Source organism: Pinus tabuliformis, chromosome 3_1, assembly GCF_031772625.1.
Source record: "Pinus tabuliformis cultivar Carrire ecotype Pingquan chromosome 3_1, CPIR1, whole genome shotgun sequence".
Lineage (NCBI taxonomy): Eukaryota > Viridiplantae > Streptophyta > Pinopsida > Pinales > Pinaceae > Pinus > Pinus tabuliformis.
This window is the reverse complement of record NC_142301.1, coordinates 31,141,061-31,162,676: the sequence shown is the minus strand read 5'-3', so window position 1 is coordinate 31,162,676 and position 21,616 is coordinate 31,141,061.

Sequence of the window (21,616 nt, the reverse complement as noted above, 5' to 3'; positions counted from 1 at the left end):
TTCCTCTATGTTTCTGATTTCCCAAGATCACACTAAGGCACGCGAAAAAGAGCATACGCATGAGAAAAATATTTCCTTTCTGTTTCAGATTTGCCCAGATCGCACTAAATCGGAGGGCAAAGGGCATACATAGAAATGAAAGGTATAGATCTGATAATAAAAACCAGAAAAATAAGCAAACTAAAATAAACAGAGAGATAAATAGCTAAAACTGCATATAAATATTGTATACCTCTATATCTTAAAAATGACATAGCTAGGGCTACCATAAACCTTTTCATGTGAAACGAAAGGGGTTCCTCACTGGAATAGATGCTTCTAACACAATAAAGCAGTCATCTCGGCTCGAAAGCGGTCAGAAATAATAGATCTAGGAAACGATAATCGGATGCAGTTGTACTAGCTTCCGATTTAGATCACCAACGGATTTAGCCCTCAAATAGCTCCAATACCATGTAGTAATCTACAGGGTAAGTTCCTCAGACAGAACACCAAAGGAAACCACTCACAAACAGATCACAAATTAATACACTAGTATTCTTGACGTGGTTAAATCCCTCAAGGAGGGAAATAATCCATGGCCTGAGCCAATGCGACCACTTCAGGAAATTTATTAATAAAAGAATGAAAATTTACATAAGCTTCTCTCATTAACAGTCACCCTACAAATGACCCTCCATGCTCTTTAAATAGAGATCATGGACCAATCAGGTGTTAAGCCACGGATCAAGTGTTGGTAATACCAAGGAGAGAATGAACCATTGGATCACTTCATGTCTAGAATATATCGTGACCATCGGATTGTAAGTTACAAAAGTACATAGTAAAGAAACACACTTTACCTAACTCTACACTAGACCAACTTATACTTAACTATTTCCTATGTATCGAATATCCTAACAAATATCCCAGAGATGACCATGTTCCCGTAGATGGAAAACGAGATGGTCTCGCTAAGTGTTTTGAAACCAGTTTGTAGCTACAAAAAAAAATTGACATGCAGGTGAACATCATAAACTGAAAAAGGCTTTCCTAATTCTTGGTAGCAATAAGAGAAATGTCAAGAATTAGTTGATGGGATCATCCTAACCTTCCTTCAGTCAAGGTAGCCTTTCTCACTCCATTAGCGTCCCATCGAAGCTTGTGTCTACATCCTACTACGAGTTCACCTCCTTTTTCTTATCTTCTACTCTTCCCCAACTATTAGTAGCGTGTTCCTTGACCACCTTTTTTCTCTGTGGCCCTGGTTTTCCATAGATATTCGCCACAATGCTACTCAATGGCCTTGGTCTTTTAGAGACCTTCTCCCCCCTACTCATTGGCCCCAACTATTGGGACTGGGCAGTGTTTCCCCTTGAGAGACAAGAGTCTAAAGGAACCAAAGAAGAAGAGCCTAAGTTATCTGAAGAGTTGGATGGTGGTGGAGGTATTTGAATTCCCATAGCACCGCCCAGAACAAGAAAAGTTACTCGAACCTGAACAAGAAAAAATTCAAGATCAATAACTCGACCTTCCACAAAATTCATAACTCCTTCCTAATCTCGTAAGTTTTTTATGCAACCAACTCACAAAATAGAAGAAAAGATAGATCAACAACTTAAGAAATAACCTCTTTGAGAGGGCAACCTCCTTTACATCACATACATGAACAATTCTTGGATGACACAAATGATAATACCTCCTTGGTATATATAGGAGTCTAAGGGGTCATAATATAATCAAAGACTACATAACAATAACAATGTAAGGGCAAAACAATAACAATAGTGGGCTTCTATGGGACACAACAATAACAATATGGGGGATACATGGGCACATCAATAACAATAGAGTGCTACACTAACAATAACAATAAGAAGGTTACACTAGTATTATAGGGACCTAACATGCCCCTCTCTTTCCAAAAAGTGTTGTCGTCAATGCTTGAGTAGTTTCAAATACTTCTGTATAAAATTCTCATCCTCCCATGTGGAATATTCATGGGTAAGTTCTTCCACGTAATGAGATACTTTGAAATTAATCGATCCCGTAGATGTCGAGTTCTTGTTTTCATGATTACTTCAGGTTCAAATATGATTTTTCCTTCTTGGTTAAGTTTTGGAAATATTGTTTAAACTGGGATTTTGTCACCGATAACCTTCTTTAAGTATGAAACATGGAAAATTGGGTGTACTCAAGAAGATGCAGGCAAATACAATTTGCATTCCATAGTACCAAAATTTTGCACCACCTTATAAGGACCATAGTACTTGGTGATAATTTATTATCATTCTAAGCTTCCTTGAGGGACATTTGTTTGTATGTTGTAGCCGTAAAAATAACTAGTCACCTACATCAAAACTTCTTTCAATGTGATGTTGATCTTCTTGTTGTTTCATTCGATTTTGCGCTAGAGTGAAGTTATCCTTCAAGAGTTGGAGAAATTGTTTTTGATTCTCAATGTGATATTCCATTGCTTGAACCTTAGAATTTTCTCTTAAAGATGATGTGATGGATGGTGGATGATATCCATAAAGTGTCATAAATAGGGTCATTTTTTCTACAATATGGAAGGAAATGTTATACCACCATTTAGCTAGAGGTAACCACTTGACCCATTGTGTTTGTTTATCAATGCTAAAACAATGAAGATATCCTTTCAAACATGTGTTCACTATCTCAATTTTCCCATCAGATTGGTGATGGCAAGGTTATGAGCTAATTGTGTACTAAGACAAGAAAATAATTCTGTCCAAAATTTTCCAGTGAAAATGGGATCTTTGTCACTTACAATAATCTTTGGGTTTCCATGTAGCTCTTAATTGTTTCCATAATTGCAGTAGCAATTGTACTGGTTTTAAAAGAATGAGATAATGCACAGAAGTGTGCATACTTGGTAAGTCTATCAACTACCACCATGATGACACTATTTCCTGCAAACTTGGGTAAACCTATGATAAAATCTATTGATACCTCCTCCCAACATTGACTTGGAATGTCTAAATATTGTAATAGACTTGGGGTCTTAATTGTCTCGACTTTATTTTGTTGGGAAACCAAACATTCTGCCACAAACTTCTGAATACTAGATTTAAGGTCATCCCAAAAAATTCCTTCTTGACCCTGAGGTAAGATTTTAAAAATCTTGAGTGCCCTCCTAAGGGGGAGGTGTGCAATTCCAAAAGAAACTTTTGTTTGAGTTGGGAATTTTGGAGCCTGTAGAAAACCTAACTTCATCAGACCAAATCTCAAAAAATATAGTGAACCAAGATTTTAAATTTGTACACAACATTCACCAAGATTTCAACTCCACATGGTCGAAATTTCAATTTCTGAAGACTCATAGAAAAAAATTATAGCAAAAATACCAAGATGATCTGTTTGAAGCAGCGAAACCCTAGAATCCAAAGCTTTGATACCAAATGTTATGCAATAGTGATTTGTAATTCATTACATCAAAGTGAAATTATGCGGCTTGTGTCTGTTGAAGGAAAAATCCATTGTTTGTTTTTGAGTGTGCAAGAAGTTGTTAAGATTAAATTTTTTCTCTTTGTAACTTAGATTTTGAGGAAATTAGGTTGCATTTTTCAAAACAAGGGCCAAGTAGTATTTCACATTATCTCTTATTTGTATATTGAAAATGATCCATTGATTCTTGTATTGTTGAAAAGTAATAGATGAATTTACTCCCTACAACAAGATTCTAGTGTTTGTTTGCAACTTTGGAAAGTTAGCTCACTTCCCTATTCCAAACCCTACTATTTGATATAATGTAGGTGTAATGAACCCCAGAAATATAAAAAAATTATTTTATTTTATTAGCATTGTTTTTAAGTTATTATTTAATCAGTAGGTTGATGGATGTGAAACTGGTAAGTTGACTCAAAGCTAAATGCAATCGAGCATGATAACGTAATCTTTTCACTTCAACGAATTGTAACTATAGTAAGGAAAGAGGTTCCATTTAATTTTCAACAATACAAGAATCAATGGATCATTTTCAGGATACAAATCAAAGAGAATGCATAATACACGATTCTTGGCCCCCTTTTTTAAAATGCGACCTAATTTCCTCAAAATCTAAGTTAAAACAAGAAAAATTTTAATCTTAACAACTTCTTGCATACTAAAAAACAAACAATGAATTCTTCCTTCAACAGACACAAGCCATAATTTCAACTTGATGTAATTACAAATCACTGTAAATAGAATATTGTGCTATCTTATAGAGAGAAATAATTAGTATTCACTTCAACAAAAATAACAAACTCCAGTGTTGCCTTGAAAAACCCTAACTTTTTCCTAATACTAATGATTCTTTGCAATTATGAAAAAAAATACTTAGTTTGATGTATTAATATAAAAAGGATAGACTCAAGCTATCTCAACAACGACCGATCCTTCTTTTGATTAATTAGCAATTCACCATTGAATCAAACCTTGAACCGTAATTTGCAAAGATAAATAATTCTTCAAGAAGGCAACTCAAAACATCGAATCAAAATAGAGAGGATATTCCATAGCATAAACAAATCTAAATAAACACAACAATCAAAAGTTCATAGACTTAGCAATTGGAAAACTTAAATTTTAAAAACATTCAGCATGTGAAGATGCAATCAACTTGAATCAGTGTGCATACACACTGGTGCTAAGGACTAAGTGCGCAAATATACACTATGTTGCTAAATATAAAATGTGTAGTCCGAGAAAGTTTTAGAAAAAATAAAAATAAAGCCAAACAATTCACAAAATCCAAACTTGTAATATCTTTCAGACACTCAGATAAGGCTATAAGAAGAGGTAAAAGTGAGATGATGAAGAATGAGACATTCCCCAGTATGGATGCCAATTTTTTAGGAAGACAATTGACTTCTTGCTGACAAGAAGGATCTCCCTAGATTTCTAACAAAACCTAGTAACAAACATCAAAATAATTGCTACCTTTCCTTAGCTTAAACTAAAACATGAAACATGTAGTACGTGAAGAATCACTTACCTATTAGAGATGTGCCCATAGCAGTCATTTCAGTGCTTTCCACATACATCTTTTCCTCAATTCCTTAGAGGCATTACCAATGCTTCCACAACTTCTCCATGATGCTCCAAAAGAGATCTTCATTGTTTTGTAGTTGATAGACAAACACAATGGTTCAAATGGTTACCTCTAGCTAAATGGCGGTATAACAGTTCCTTCCATACTGTAGTAAAAATGACCCCCATTTATGTCACTTTATGGATATCATCCACCATCCATCACATCATCTTTAAGAGAAAATTTTAAGGTTCAAGCAGTGCGTTGACAGTGCTAAACCCACAAACATTCAGGGGATCACCTCAGTATGAAGTCCCAACTAGACCTCACATAGTTTGGTGTGGGATTCCCATTCAGTATGACGATCTAGTTGCCATTATATTAAAGATTTTTCTCAACTCTTGCCTATGAGCACATGAGAGTGGTCTGCTTTGTCTTCGAGTAGTGAGGTTCACATTCATGGTGATTGCTATTGTTACTTGTGTCAATGGTTCTTTCACTATAGAGGGAGAGGGTGGGAGTGAGTCCCAAGTCAGTTGGGAGGAAGGCCCAACTCTATTAGGAACACACAACATAGTAGGACGTGCACAAATTGCGAAAGAACAGTCCACATAGATGCAACAGTCACAACACACAAGGGAAGATAAAACATACAACACTCAGTGGACGAGTCTGTATGAGTGTAATGGTTGTTATAGCAATTTTTATTTGAAAGGTCTATCTGATGTTTGGGGAGGTAACCAACATGGGAAGGACAAAGTTGACAACACATACAACACATTTTCATTATTATATATGTATTACAACAAGTGAATGAGTTTAAGTGTTAAACACATGTTAAAGCAACATGCATTACAAGTGTTCAAGATCAATCTTACAATACTTACAATACATGTGTGAAAACGTGCTAGCATGTTAGGAGGCTTCTAAATTAAGTGAAACTTCCAAGAAACATCGTTACACCATACATCACTAACCCTGTGGGTGGGGCATTGGAGCCACTACTTACTCCTCAAAGAAAATGTTACAGACTCTCAAGGCTATGTGGGAGGAGTTGAGGTGAAAATTACTTTGCATGTACAAATAAGGGGGTATTTATAGCCAAGGGTGAAACTGACCCTTGTGGCTATTTGACTACCCTCATGATTGTTTGACTTCCATGACTTTTCGACTTTACATGACTCTTCATACAATAAGTGGGTCTCTTGGACTTCCACCTAACATTACATTGATTAACAGTATGGCTCATAGTAGAGATGTGGACGACATGATTCATGACAAGACTCGACATGACAATGCTGGTACATTCGTGTTGCTGCTAGTGTGCATGTCGAGCTGTAGTGTTGCTGGGTGATGGATGTCCTCATTGTGTGTCATAGCAACATGTGCGGAGTCTTCAATGGTCGTTGGGTTCACTTGATGTTTCATTCGCATGTTGATCCTTACTTGTATGTTGGTAAGCTTGACAGGTTCGCCCGTTCACAAAAAGTGCATGTTCATCTGTCGTCCATCCGTGAACACATCTTTGCATGATCGTCCATTCGCGAGCACATATCTTTGCATGCATCGTTTTTTCATCCATTGGTGAACATGTCCTTCTGCATGTGCTCCCTTTGTTCATCCCATCTGTCGTCACACCATGTTTGTTTGTGTACCTGTATCTACAGTCACTCATGAAGAGACGACATCAAATCCATAAACCTCCTAGTCTACCATGTTGCATGATCATTTCGGATGTAGGGGACTGGGAGAGGAGACAAGGTTGCGAGCTAGGATGGAGGCTCCAGGAATAGATGGTGAAAATTTCGCAGCAGTCACTAGGTGATGGAGATGGGAAATATGGATCAACAATGACTGTCTGTGGGGTATGGCTTAGCTGGAGGACAAAATTGCACAATTTTTAAGAGGAACAGTCTAGGCTGCGAGAAGGCTGGGAAGGAAAAATCTGCATAATTTCCGAAAGGAGTGGGTAGCGGGAGTTTGGAAGCCAAAACTGTGTAATTCCTAGAGGGAACTAATAGCTGGCTGTTGGGACACTGGTAGCAAAAATTGTGAAATTTCTGAGGGGAACTGGCAGTGAGCTTCTGGGAGCTGGGCAATAAAATTTGTGCAATTCTTGGAGGGAACTGGCAGTCAACTACTGGATCTTGGTAGCAAAAATTGCTCAATTCCTAGAGGGAAGTGACAGTCGACTGCAGGGAGCTACTGGTGGGAAAAACTGTGGAGAAATTGGGAGGCTAACCTACTAATCACCTCTGCGCAAGTTTTGAGCTGAGCAGACTGCTAGGCAATAGAGGGATTGCTCATGAAAAATGTGTAGTTTTCCAAGTGAGTAGCCAGTCGACTGACTGGAGGGTTGGCTATAAAAACTGCGCAATTTTCTGAGGGAGATAGGGACAAGCACTGGGTGTTTATCTAGCCTGTCTGTGCAATTTTCTCATTCAGTAGAGCGGATAAGGTCTGCAGCCTCTGCACAATTTTTTAGGGGAGTCAGTTTAGGGGTGACTACCGGGTCAAACTCTCCATTTGACCAACATGAAGGTTGATTGATCTGCTTGTGGGCAGCACAACTTGAAACAGATTACTTAGTGCTTTCGTGTTGTTCTAGGTGAGAGTCGATCGAGTCGATGGTGGGGTGAAGGTCTGGCTGTCAAAGGGGAATCCGGTCATCTGAACTTCAACAAAATGACTAAGTGTGTGAATGAATGAAAAGGTGCATAATATGTGATCTCGCAAACACACACTTACATGACTTGACGACGAGACGAATCAAACCATCTAGACACACATGCTCAACATGACTGACCGACGGTGTGAGCGACAATTTGTTAGGTCCCTATACTACTAGTGTAACCCCTTTTTGTTATTAGTGCAACCCCATTATCGTAATATTGTGCCCATATAGTCCCATTGTTGTTATTATTATGCCCCATAGAAGCCCACTTTTGTTATCGTTGTGCCCCTACAATATTATTGTTATGTAGGCTCTAATCGTATTGGGACCCCTTAGACTCTTATATATAGAAATGAGGTCTTTTCCTTTGTATCATCCAAGAATTGTTCATTTTTGTAATGTAAAGGAGGTTTCCCCCTTGAGAGGTTGATTTCTAAGTAGTTGATCTATCTTTTCTATATTTTTTTTAGCTGGTTTCATAACATTTGGTATCGGAGGTTTGGATTCTATGGTTTCACTGCTCCGAATAGGTCATCGTGCCACTTTGGTTATAAATTTTTATCTATGAAGTTTCAGACGCTAAAAAAACCCCATTTGAGCCGAAATCGTTTTGAACCTCAAGTCCGAATTTTAGATATTGTATCTCTATATTTGCGGAGATAGGATCTAAGGAAGTTAGGGTTTTTGCAAGCTCCAGAATTTCATCTCAAACAGGTCATCGGGGAATTTTCTCTATAATTGTTTTTCTGGGAAAGTTCAGACTCTAAAATTAAAACCTATTTGAGCCAAAATCTTGGTGAAGCTCGGGCCCAAATTTTAGATATTCTTTCGCTATATTTTCGGAGATATGGTCAAAGACATTTAGGGTTTTTGAAGGCTCCCGAATTACATCCCAAACATCTGACCTAGGGAAAATCGTCATAAATTTCTCTCTGAGCATCAGATTGAAATTTCTTAAAAAGTTACAGAAAGAGGATGATCTGTAGTTTTCTGTGTATCGGTTTTAGGTCCTAGGGTTGAAACAATGACACATGGCACTTTGTACAAGTTCGCTCTACTAAACTAGTCCATTGTCTGATCATCATGGAAGATTTAGCATAACTCTTCCTTGGAGAGTTCAATATTGATTAGAATTGTGGGGTTGCAAAGAGGACTTAGAGGGCTACCATAGAACACAATTTTAGACCTTGGAGAGCCGAAATTACAGAGATACAACAGATTCAATATCAAGCTCCTACAAAGTGAAAATAGGTGTGTATTCTTTTTAAGTTTTGCATAAGTTTGGCTGAAAATTTAGTTTGAATGAATTCAAAGGGCTTGGAAACTAATATGGATGGTATAGAAGAAAAAATTGAAGGAAACATGGAATATTTCAAGATAGATTTGACAAAGTTGCTACAAGAAATGCTTACTAATGGAAAAATGGTAGTAAAGGAAACTCATGATGAGAACAAAAGAAATGTTAGTCACGATTTCATATACTCTACATTGGATTCAAGACCCACCATATTCCAAAGATCGATATGAGGAAGTTTGATGACAAGGATCTCATAACATGGATACTATAGATGGAGCAATATTTCGATCTCCATAATGTGCAAAACACACAAAAGGTACACATTGCAACTTTATATTTGGAACCAAATCAATTTGTATGGTATCAATGGCTTTGCTCTCATGAACAATTTGTCACTTGGGCAATTTTTATGAAAGAAATGATAGCATATTATGAGGATACAAAAAGAAACACCTTTTTTAGCCAACTGATAAATCTCAAACAAAAGGGTTGAATAATGGAGCACATTGAGGACTTCCAAAAATTGAATATAAGGGTAAAAGATATTACATAGGAGCATATGATTGATGTGTTCATTGGGACTTTAAAGGATAACATTCAACATGAGGTTCGTCTTTAGAAACCTGATTCATTGGAGAAGGCATTCAGGTTGGCAAGAAAAATGGAAAGCAAAATTATGGCAACAAGGAAGCCTACCACTCACAACTATAAAGATGGAGGTGTTGTTTCTCCTAGTCTTTCACCACCTACAAGGTTGACGCCACAACAATTGGAAGAAAAAAGAGAAAAATGGCTTTGTTACAATTGTGATAGAAAATACACTAAAGATCATAAGTGTGCTGAGAGGAAATTAATTTACATAGATGGGGAAGCGGAGTAAGAAAATGAACAAGAAATTTCAACAGAAGAGGATATACACCAGGAACCAATCCCAGAGAAAGAAGAAATGAATCTAGCCATATCGTGTAATGAATTGACAAGAATTACCACTCAAAATCTCAAGATAGAAGGGCATATCATGAAGAAAAAGGTAATAGCATTGTTCGATTTAGGTAGTACCCATAATTTTATTCATCATAAGATAGCCAAGGAATTGAATTGCCTCCTGTATCCAGCACCAGAGTGTCAAGTAATGGTTGCAAATGGAGGAACCATAAATTGCTTTGAAAAGTGCCATAATATCAAGCTATCCATGGAAGAATATGTTTGAATAGTCCAATGCTTTCCATTCCAATGGGTGGTGCAGATGTTGTACTAGGATTCCAATGGCTACAATCTTTGGGTACAATATCTTTTAATTTTCAAGAACGTTTCTTGAAATTTTTTTGGGAAGGAAAGGAAGTTGAATTAAGGGGTATCGAACGAAACTGGGAAATATAATTAGCTCTAACAACATGACAAAGTTTCTAATTAAACAACAATGGGGCGTAATTGCACAATTATGTTCAGTAGAGGTTCCCACATTGAAATCATCTAGTTTTCCAAATCTCTGAAACATTTTGGATAATCATTTCAAGGTATTTGAGACTCCCAAAGGCTTCCCACCTATTTGTGATCATGATAATGCTATTCATTTGATTCTAGGAAGTGTTCCCTCAAACATCAGGCCTTACAGATATCCATATGCCAAAAAAAGTGAAATTGAACATATGGTTGCAAAAATGCTAGAGGTTGGTATAATTCAACCTAGTCAAAGTTCTTTCTCTGCTCTAGTGGTATTAGTACACAAGAACGATGGATCATGGAACATGTGTCCAGATTATAGGGAGCTCAACAAGCTCACTATTAAAGATAAATTTTCCATTCCTGTCATTGATGAATTATTGGATGAATTACATGGAACAATTTACTTCACCAGGTTGGATCTTCATTCAAGATATCATCAAATCATAATGAAGACCAACGAAATTCCAAAACAAACATTTAGAACTCATGAGGGTCATTATGAATTTTTGGTCATGACTTTTGGTGTTGTTAGCTACCTATACAAATAGGTTTCATATTTCATGATTGGCTATGAAAAGGTCCAAATATGCTCTGCTTTGATGATTCAAAGATCACATATTCCCAAGAAAACCCAATCTGTGCTTATAGCTTGGTAAGAACTCAAATTTTGATGGATGGTCCAACAGTCTAATCTGGATCATGTCATGTTTTAAATTTTTCAGTTGTAGAATAGAGAAAGGAGTCTGTCCAAACTGTTTAATCTTGGCAGACAAGTAGTTTAGGTAGAGAAAAAAGGCTCCCAACAGCTTAATCTGGGACCTTGGAAGAAATAAGGGTAGAAGTAGATAGGAAAAACAAGAGAAAAAGCCAAAGAAAAGAAAAGGCAGGTAAGGGTCTGCAAGTCCAAGTGCACCCTCCAAGAAGAAATAAAAAATGCTAGGCAAGTAGCTGGGTAAGTAGTTGGGGTTGCAGAAGGGCCATTTCTTATCAGTTGCATGTGTACTCACTTTGTTTACCAAAGCAAAGTCAATCAATTGAGAGGGTGTTCTTCTTCATCAAGTTGCAGCAAGCAGGAAGCATGTCTAACCTCCCTTCTTCCCCTTTCCATTTCATTACTAACACTCCCTCATCAGCTGAGATTCATGGAAGAGATTATGGTTTCATGGTGGTTCTGGTTCCTTCAAAAGCCACATTTCTTGTGTAAAAGTCTTTTCATTTTGATCTACTCCCTAAGCTAAGTGTTTCTCAAATAAACCTATCTTTGTCTTCCCTAATCCACTTCTTTCATCCATATTAACTCTAACTTTACTATATAAATTCCCTATATCACCTTTCCCCTACTAGTATTAACACCATGGTGTATAAACCCCAAATTTTGTATAAATATCCCTCCCCTTGGCATTATAGCCATATGTTCTCTAAAAAGGAATCAAAATGACATCTGGTCACTTTGATGAACCTATACCTCATCTCTCCCCCTTGTTTCAAGTCACTCCACTCATCAAACCATCATTTGCAAAGAAAAACCCTATAAAAACCCCTTCTTACCCCTAAAACCCTTTGAAATTATGAAAAAATCCAAAAAAACCCACTTTTTCCGCTTAACCAAAGTTGGCGTACATATGTGATTTTCCAAATACACCGAAAAACCTTACAAAAAACCCATACCCTAAGGTTTTCCGCCGGGCGCTGATTTCAAAAACAAATATTAAATTACGCCCGCCCGCATCCGTATCCACCGATCACATCGTCCTCCCGTCCATCGTCGGATCGGACCCACAGGATCCGACGGCCCTCATTGATATCGGAGCGGCCCCCACGACAGACATTTAGCGCCCGAGAAAATGACGAAGGGATACGTCATGGCTCGGCCACGCGTCACCCTCTCGGGTCTCTCGGAGCGGCCTCTGACAAAACCAGGGCCGTATCCTAACCGCTCCGAGAGACCGTAACCGCTACGGCTCTTAACCGTAACCGCTGGCTCACTCACCGCCCGGTTCGCTGGTCCCGCGTCAGACCCACGTCATCGCCATCCTGCCATCGCATCAGCACTCTTGTCCGCCCCGGTGCCAGTGTGTCTGCCACCGCATCCTTCCCATGAACCAATAGTAGCTCACCATCTCACCCGATGACGTCATGCTGACGTCATCTGAGCTTGACCCCACCCTATGAAGTCATGCTGACGTCATCTGAGAAAACGCGCCAAAATGCCAAAAGTCCATATTTAGGCCAATTTTTGCGTTTTTTTCGTACTTTTGCTACCAGAACTGTTGCTTTCTTTGCATGATTGTTACGTCCAAGTTACACCACCTTTGTTGAAGCCAACTTGGAGACGTCCGACGCACCATTTCCACAGTCATCCGTGACCATTGCTCGCTCTTAACCAGGTATTCTCCATCAAAAACCTTCATATACCTACTCTGTTTGTGATTTCCCTCGAAAGAGCTTAAGCAACGTAAAACTCTCAAAATTCACCGGTGAAACTTGATGCCTAGCCCCCATTTACCACTGTAAGCTCGAAAACCACCAGCTGAGCCTTGATTTCCCGAGTTCTTATAAAAAACTGTGAACTGCTCGCGCAATCGTGAAACAGTTGGTCAACCCATTAAAAACCTGCCACAGAAGACAAAGTGAGACCAGATATTGGTCTTATTCATAATTCAGACAGTATTTCAATTGCTGTATGCCCTCTTCACCCTCTGGTCCCTGAAATTCACATTTTTTGCAAGTAACTACTTCAGTACTGTTCTGCCTACTTCAAACAGTTCACCTACAAAACAGAAGCTTAATAGACCATGGAAACTCCAATTGCACTGAACATCAAGCCTCTCAATGCCCCTCATAGGGAGTTGGAATGGAAAGCTCTGGGAGATATGGATTATCAAATGTTGGACTGGTTTCCATTAGGCTCCAAATACAATATTCAGATGCTAAATGAGTTGAAAGCCCAGCACCTTAGTGGAGCTGATATCCTAGGGATTTGGGATTCAAACTTGCCCATCTACAACCTCCCCCAGGTAAATTCTATGCCAGAGTTGATCTACAGATGCCAGGAGTGCTATGATCCATGCCAAAGAGCTGTCCTCAGCCCTACAGGCTCAATTCTGTTCCATATCACCCCAGAGAGCATAAATGAGATGCTGCATTTCCACAATGCAAAACCATTGACCCCCCTCTACATGCAGAACTTGATAAAGAAGGGGAATAAGTTGTCAAATGACCAGGTCATCAAAATCAACCAGCTGTTTGTTCAATCAGGCTCTGAAACCATCAGAACTCCTCCTATTGGATATCATTACTTGAATGAATTGGGCAGAATGCTAGTGGATTTGATCAGCTATGTCCTAGGGTTCAAGGGAATGGAGGATGTGGATGAAATTATAATGGCAATGCTGTCTATATTCTCTCCTGGAAAGCCTCCAGCTGTACATTATGATTATGCCACATATATTGCAGATAGAATCCATGACCAGCTGATGAATCTGCAGAGGGAAAGACTGTTCAGATATACTTCATTCATTTACCATCTATTCTTGTTTAATCAACCAGGCAGCTTCTTCATTCCCCTGAAACAAGTTAATGCCCAGGGGAATCCAAGATCAGTTGTGTTTTGGACCTCTGTCTTTCATTGCACCTCTGTGTCACCATACACATACTGTGAGTTTATAGACTTATTCATACATCCAGCTATGACATTATTGTGTGGTGTTCTCCCTCCAAGGCTAACTGATGACATGAGGAGAATTCTCCATCTAAACAAAACTTACAGCATTGGTAATTGGTACCTTTACCAAGACCACACAGTCATCAGAGTATATGGCTGTGAGTTGAAGCCTTTTAAGCTGCCAAGGTATGTCCCCATGAGGCTTTTTGCCCTTGAATACTTCAGGCAATTTGGGAATGCCGACTACCTCCACTTCAAAAGTAAGAACAAGAAGGCACAGTTGAAGGTAAGGAGGCAGCTGGGCCCTTTCCTATATAACAGAAAAGAGGAGGGATGGAAACAGGCAAACAGTATCCTAGAGGCCCTCAAACTGCAAACTAGCTTTGAGTGGATACCCTATGACCCCAATCATTTTGTTTCCCTCAGAAGGATAAGATACAAATTGGGTACCTATTCACATATAAGGCAGCCTGAGATTGAGCAGTATGCCAATGCATTAAGCTGGGAAGAGGGCACCCTAGAAGAGGAAATCACTAGTGAAGAGCTGCTAGAAAGAGAGGCCAGAAATATTCAAAAGGAAACTGACTTAGAAACTTGTGGACAGGTCCCCCTCTCATACAAAAGACAACTTGGAGCAGCTTCCTCAGCTTCAACAACACATCAGCAAGCTGCCATGAATACTCCACAGGCAACCAGCAAAGGCAAAGAAAAGCAGGTGGAACAGCCACCTCCTATGACCGAGGAACAAATGGAAACACTAGTGCAGCAACAAGAGGAAATGGAGCAGCAGGGAGAAGGGCAGCAGCAAGAAGAACAGCAACAACGGGAAGAACAAAGGCAGGAACAACCTGTCCAACAAGAGCAAACAGTGGAAGCCCCTAAATCCACTGAACAAACTGTGCCTCCAAGGCAAGAAACTTCAGCTAAGGCATCAATCCTCCAAACTCCACAAAAGGAGGATACAAGCAGGAAAAGGGACAGAGAGACTCCCATTACAACATCAGCATCTCATGGGGAGAAAAGATAGAGAATTAATCCCTTCTCAGAGGAAGAAATGCCAATAGGACAGTCCTTTGGTATACCCAGCAGGGAAGCATCAGCAAGCTCCTTTCAACAGGAGCAGGATAGAGTAATGGGGGGAGAGGTGAGTTCCTCAAATCAGCAAAGGGAAGGTGGACCCAGCATTAAGCAGCAGTTCATCGACATTAAGAGGAGAAATGAGCCCATCAAGATACAGCTATATAACCATCTGTTGAACATGGCTCCCACCAATCAACAAAGACTCATGTCTGCATATGATGTGCAGGAAGGCAAAATGATCATGAGTCATTTTATGCCAACAGCAGTGCAGCCCCAATCTGCCTCTGACTACTTGAGGACTAACCTGGAAGTCCTTGCCAAGGATATCCACCCAATGGATAAGATAGAACTGCACAAGCAAACGGGTGAGATGGTCTATGCTTCCTTGGCAGACCAAACATTGGACAACTACAGGCTACAAAATAGCCTTAACAATACAGCCTCTCAGCTAGAGTTGGAGAGAGTATCATCCCAGGCAAAGGACAACAGAATAAGGTCCTTAGAGGACATCATCATAGAGATGGGGCATGATCCCAAAGATATAAAGGGCATACAAGAGATATTAAAATTGAGGGATGCAGACATGGCAGCCTTGAGGAGAAAGATAAAACTCCCAGCCACAATTCACCCTCAAACAGATGATGTTGCCCAGCAAAGACATGATCAACAGGCCACAACCTTGTTGATATCTCTATATAAGCAGCTGATCCAAACTCAGGAAAAGCTGGGAGAATCGGAGGCTGCAAAAACAGCACTACAGGCAGCCTTAAAACAAAGAGAAGAAGGGCAGACCTCTCAGGCTCCTCCTCAAATCATAAACCTTGAGGAAGCTGCCCCAACTACTGTTCCTCCCCCCCAACAAACTGATCAAGCTGCACCATCTACTTCAGCACCTCCACCAACAGAACAGGCCCCTAGCTTGGACATGCAAAAGCTAAAAAATGAGATTCAAGCCCTGGAAGCTCAAATGGCAGAGCTAAATGAGACCAGGGATAAATTGGCCAAGGTGAATGACTAATATGACAAATCCAAGCAAGCGGTGGCAGAGAAGGGCAGGGAGGTGAAAGCCCTCAAAGACAGGATAAAAGAGCTAGAAAATGAGCTCAAATTAGATAAGGTTATAGCTGGGCTTAAGGAAATACTATGGGCCAACATTGGCCAGTCTATTACTGACCAATGGCAGTATATAGAGACAATCCATGAGCAGGTAGAGCTCATCCCAAAAGCACAAGTTGAAATTCACAAGTCAAGGGCTGCTCTAGGCAACATGCCTGAAGTTGCCACCAGGATGATCAATGTGCTGAACAATAGAACAAGTACTCAGCTGGCAAACATGGGAATTCCCAATAGAACTGAGGCCATTCAGTTGATCAAAAGGGTTCTCACATTGAGAAATTTGGTGCAGACATTGGAGAGAAGAACCCAAGACATGCAGACCGAGGTAAAAAGATTCATGGATAAATTCATGGTGCTGCAAAACAGAGGACTCCCTAGCTTACTAAACAGCACAGGGAGACTGCTCATTCATGAGCAGTATGCCAAAAGAGTGAATGCATTTGCCACAAACGAAATCCATGAGAAGCCCAGCAGCTCAGAAGAAACAGGGTAGAAAATCTATTTTTTATAATGAATGAGATCAATCACCTGTTTGATGTGGCACCCAATTTTTACAAGTATACAGAAGCAGAGGAGACTATGGATGCAATTCTCAGGCATCAACTCCCTACACAAGACTGGTGGGCAAATACAATACAGAAAATTTTATAAGCAGTGAGCCATTCACCAAATTTTGTTTTTAAAATATGAATTGTTATGCAAAGCACAGTTTAACAAAATCAGCATGCATTAAAGATTAAAGCTGAGCCAACTCAGCAAAAATTTTGGCCAACAAAGCAAGAGTAGGAAGCCACAGCTGGCAGAGCCGAGAAGATACAGCGCAGCAAAAAAGTAAAGACGCATTCCCAGCATTAAAGCAAAGCGGTTCAACCGACTCAAGGACCTCCAAAGGTCAAATTATCCTCTGACAGACTTAAAGAGCAGTTATGCTGCATTCAAAGCTGTAATAACTTCTTTTTCTACTTTTTTGTACGAAACAAGGAAGATATTTTCTCTCTCAGATGACTCAATTCCTGAGATATTTTGTATAAACACTTCTATAAAGTCCCCTTCGCATGAGTTTGCAAGGGTTGTTGTTGATTTCTCCTGAAGAAGTTCTTATGCTGTAATCCTTTCAGAAGTTTAATAAAGAAAGTGATGGAATTTCTCGGATTTCTGAAGTGTTGAATGCGTTCTGGTGTATGTTGAAAACTGCTGGATTCCTGTGTATCACGCAATACAATAAGTCTCTGTAACTCTCTCTGTTATGTATTTTTGATTTGTTAAAATCCATATATGTTTCTAATTTTGAATATTTAGCAACAAGGAAAAAGAATAACTTTAAGGATTTATTCAATGAATACCCTGAGTTCAATCTGTGTTGTTAATGAATGTTTTCTTCAGCTGTAATCTTGATAAGTGTAATTCTTAATTGCTGCACTTTCAGAATACATCTTTCACAGTGACCTTTGTCTCAGGAATTCAAGTTTGCTCCTGTGCAACGTGTTTCACTTTCATCTCACCAGCTTAATAGAAAATTCTTAATTGCTTTCTGTTGGTTGACATGCCTCACCATTCAATTTAAATTTGTTTGTCTGAGATACACAATTGGCCCTGCAGTTTGAACACCACCATTCCTGCATCTCAAAACATTTCACAACTCCAGACTCCATTGCCCAATGATATATTACTCTCTAAACACTACATCTTAAGCCCTGAAAGAAATCCTTCAACCAAAACATAAACCAAAACCTGAGCATAATAGCTAGCCTAAAACACCATCATAACAGAGACAAATCATAAAGAGAGAGCCCTCTCTGATTACAGTTTGGCTAGAAACTGTGATCAAAAGATTGGTTAGTGGTTACCTCGGCCGTATTCCCTTGGGAGTCATAGGGAACAACGTGGGTGTTAACAGGTGTTACCAATGCACCTTCTACATTTCAAGGTTTGATGAATTCCATTTTCAAACCCTTCCTTAGAAAATTTGTGTTAATATTTTTTGATGATATACTAATCTACAACAAGTCTTGGAAGGATCATGTTCAACATGTTGACAGGGTGCTCAAATTATTGGAGAAGAAACAATTATAAGCAAAAAGCTCCAAATGTTTCCTTGGAGTATAAGAGGTGGAATATTTGGGTACTCAATTAGCTCATAATTCATCTTATCATCCTCAATCTAATGGGAAAACTGAGATAGTGAACAAATGTTTGGAAGGATATCTTCATTGCCTTGTATCTGATAAACATACATAATGGGTCAAGTGGTTGCCTCTGGCTAAATGGTGGTATAACATTCCTTTCCATACTACAACAAAAATGACCCCATTTATGGCACTTTATGGATATCATCCACCATCCATCACATCACCTTTAAAAGAAAATTCTAAGGTTCGATCAGTGGAAGATCACATCGATCATCAACAACAAGTTCTCAAACTCTTAAAGGATAACCTCACTTTGACACATAATAGAATGAAACAACATGCAGATCAACATCATAGTGAAAGAAGTTTTGATGTAGGTTACTGGGTATTTCTATGACTACAACCATACAAACAAATGTCCCTCAAGTAAGCTAAGAAGGATAATAAATTGTCACCAAAGTATTATGGTCGATACAAGGTGTTACAAAGGATTGGTACTATAACATATAAATTGGAGCTTCCTGCATCTTCCCGAGTACACCCAGTTTTCGATGTTTCATGCTTAAAGAAGGTTATAGGTGGGAAGATCTTGTTTCAAAAAATATTGCCAAAACTTGACAAGGAAGGAAAAATCATATTGGAACTGGAAGTATTCAAAAAAACAAGAAATCGATAGTTATGTAATCGATAAATTTTAGAGTATCTCATCAAGGGGAAGAACTTACCCGCTGAAGATTCTACATGGGAGGATGCAAATTTTATACAAAAGAATCCAGGACTACTCAAGAATTGAGGACAAGACGTTTTGAAGGAGAGAGGCATGTTAGGTCCCTATACTACTAGTGTAACTCCTTATTGTTATTAGTGCAATCCCCTTATTGTATTATTGTGCCCATATAGTCCCCATGTTGTTATTATTATGCCCCATAGAAGCCCACTATTGTTATTGTTGTGGCCCTACAATATTATTGTTATGTAGGATCTAATCGTATTGGGACCCCTTAGACTCCTATATATAGAAAGGAGGTCATCTCATTTGTATCTTCCAAGAATTGTTCATTTTTGTAATGTAAAGGAAGTTTCCCCCTCGAAGAGGCTAATTTCTAAGTCATTGATCTATATTTTCTATCTTTTTCTGAGATGATTTAATAACACTTGTGATTGTTTGTTGGTCGACCGTGACGACGCTTGCACGACACTGCATGTGACAACATGTGTGAGTGCGATAGATATTTACATAGTGAACACAACATGTACACACGAAGTGAGGACCTTGAGTATGACTAGACATGGTTGCAAGCATGACATTAACATCAACATGCAAAAGCTTGGGTGGAATGATCAAGCAAGGTGGGTGGGAAGACTAACACGAGCTCAAGAAGTGAACCCGAGTGCGTGTGGTCATCAAGTAAAAATCTCAAAGGAGGCTCCGAAATTGGATGCAAGCCGAAATTTTGGAGAGCGTTGCAGCCGCTACAACACAGTGGAATATCACATTGAGCATCAACAACAAGTACTGCAACTCTTAAAGGATAAATTCACTTTAGCGCATAATCAAATGAAACAAGAAGAAGATCAACATCACATCGAAAGAAGTTTTGATGTAGGCAACTGGTTATTTTTATGGCTACAACCATATAGACAAATGTCCCTCAAGCAAACTTAGAAGGATATAAATTATCACCCAAGTACTATGGTCCTTACAAGGTGGTGCAAAATTTTGGTACAATGGCATATAAATTGGAGTTGCCTGCATCTTCCCGAGTACACCCAATTTTCCATGTTTCATACTTAAAGAAGGTTATTGGTGACAAAATCCTAGTTCAAACAATATTTCAAGAACTTGACGAAGAAGGAAAAATCATATTTGAACCTGAAGCAATCATGAAAACAAGAACTCGACATCTATGTAATCGATTAATTTTAGAGTATCTCATTAAGTGGAAGAACTTACTTGCTGAATATTCTACATGGGAGGATGAGAATTTTATATAGAAGCATACGAAACTACTCAAGCATTGATGACAACACTTTTTTGAAGGAGAGGGGCATGTTAGGTCCCTATGATACTTGTGTAGCCTCCTTATTTTTATTTTTAGTGTAGCACTCTATTGTTATTATTGCGCCCATGTATCCCCCATATTGTTATTGTTGTGTCCCATAGAAGCCCACTATTGTTATTGTTGTGCCCTTATATTGCTATTGTTATGTAGGCTATGATTATATTATGACCCCTTAGACTCCTATATATACCATGGAGGTCTTATCATTTGTATCATCCAAGAATTGTTCATTTATGTGATGTAAAGGAGGTTGCCTGATCAAAGAGGTTATTTCTTAAGTCGTTGATCTATCTTTTCTTCTTTTTTGTGAGTTGGTTGCATAAGAAACTTATGAGATCAGGAAGAGGTTATGACTATTGTAGGTTGGTCACCATGATCTGTCCAAAACACATTTCCTTTGCTAGCTACAAAGCAATTTATTAGAAAAACCAAACAAATTATGTCTAGTTATCCAAATGCACTCATAACATAGCTTGTAGATGAATGAGAGATGGATTTGAGAAAAACAACAAGCATGGAGACATTACCGTGTGATGTGTAAGAGTCACAATAGTAGAAACAACACAACAACAAGTTGACCATGGAAAAAATCCCAATGTGTGAGGGTAAGAGATGGAAAAGAACACATAAAAGTTCGAAGAAAATCCTCACTAAGGTGATTTGCTTAAGATTATTGACGATCAGTCTAGTGAAATCTCGAGTTTCATGGAAGGCTTGATTGCATATGATCAGTACATTGACCAATTTAATTTTCTGAGCATATTCGTAGCTCATGCAAAGCACCTGGCAGTTTTGACAGAGATAAACTAATAATTTTGATATAATTCATTGTTTTCTAGCAATTCGCCATGATTTCAAGACCATGAATGAAGGAAATTTGCCACTATTTTATTCTATTAGAAAAATATTCATCATGCATAGGGGATTCTCTCACCGAGTGTAGAAGTCTTTCACACCAGAATTTCTCAATCTCTAAAAGCCAATTTCTGTATACTTCAATTGTTGCGTATGTCTTCCAACGGGAATGTGGGTAATCACTCAAGATAATGAATGTTTTTTACAATTGAAAAAAAAATCACAAATTTAAATCTTGAAAGCATCCATGAGAAATAAAATCCATCTACTAAAGGTGT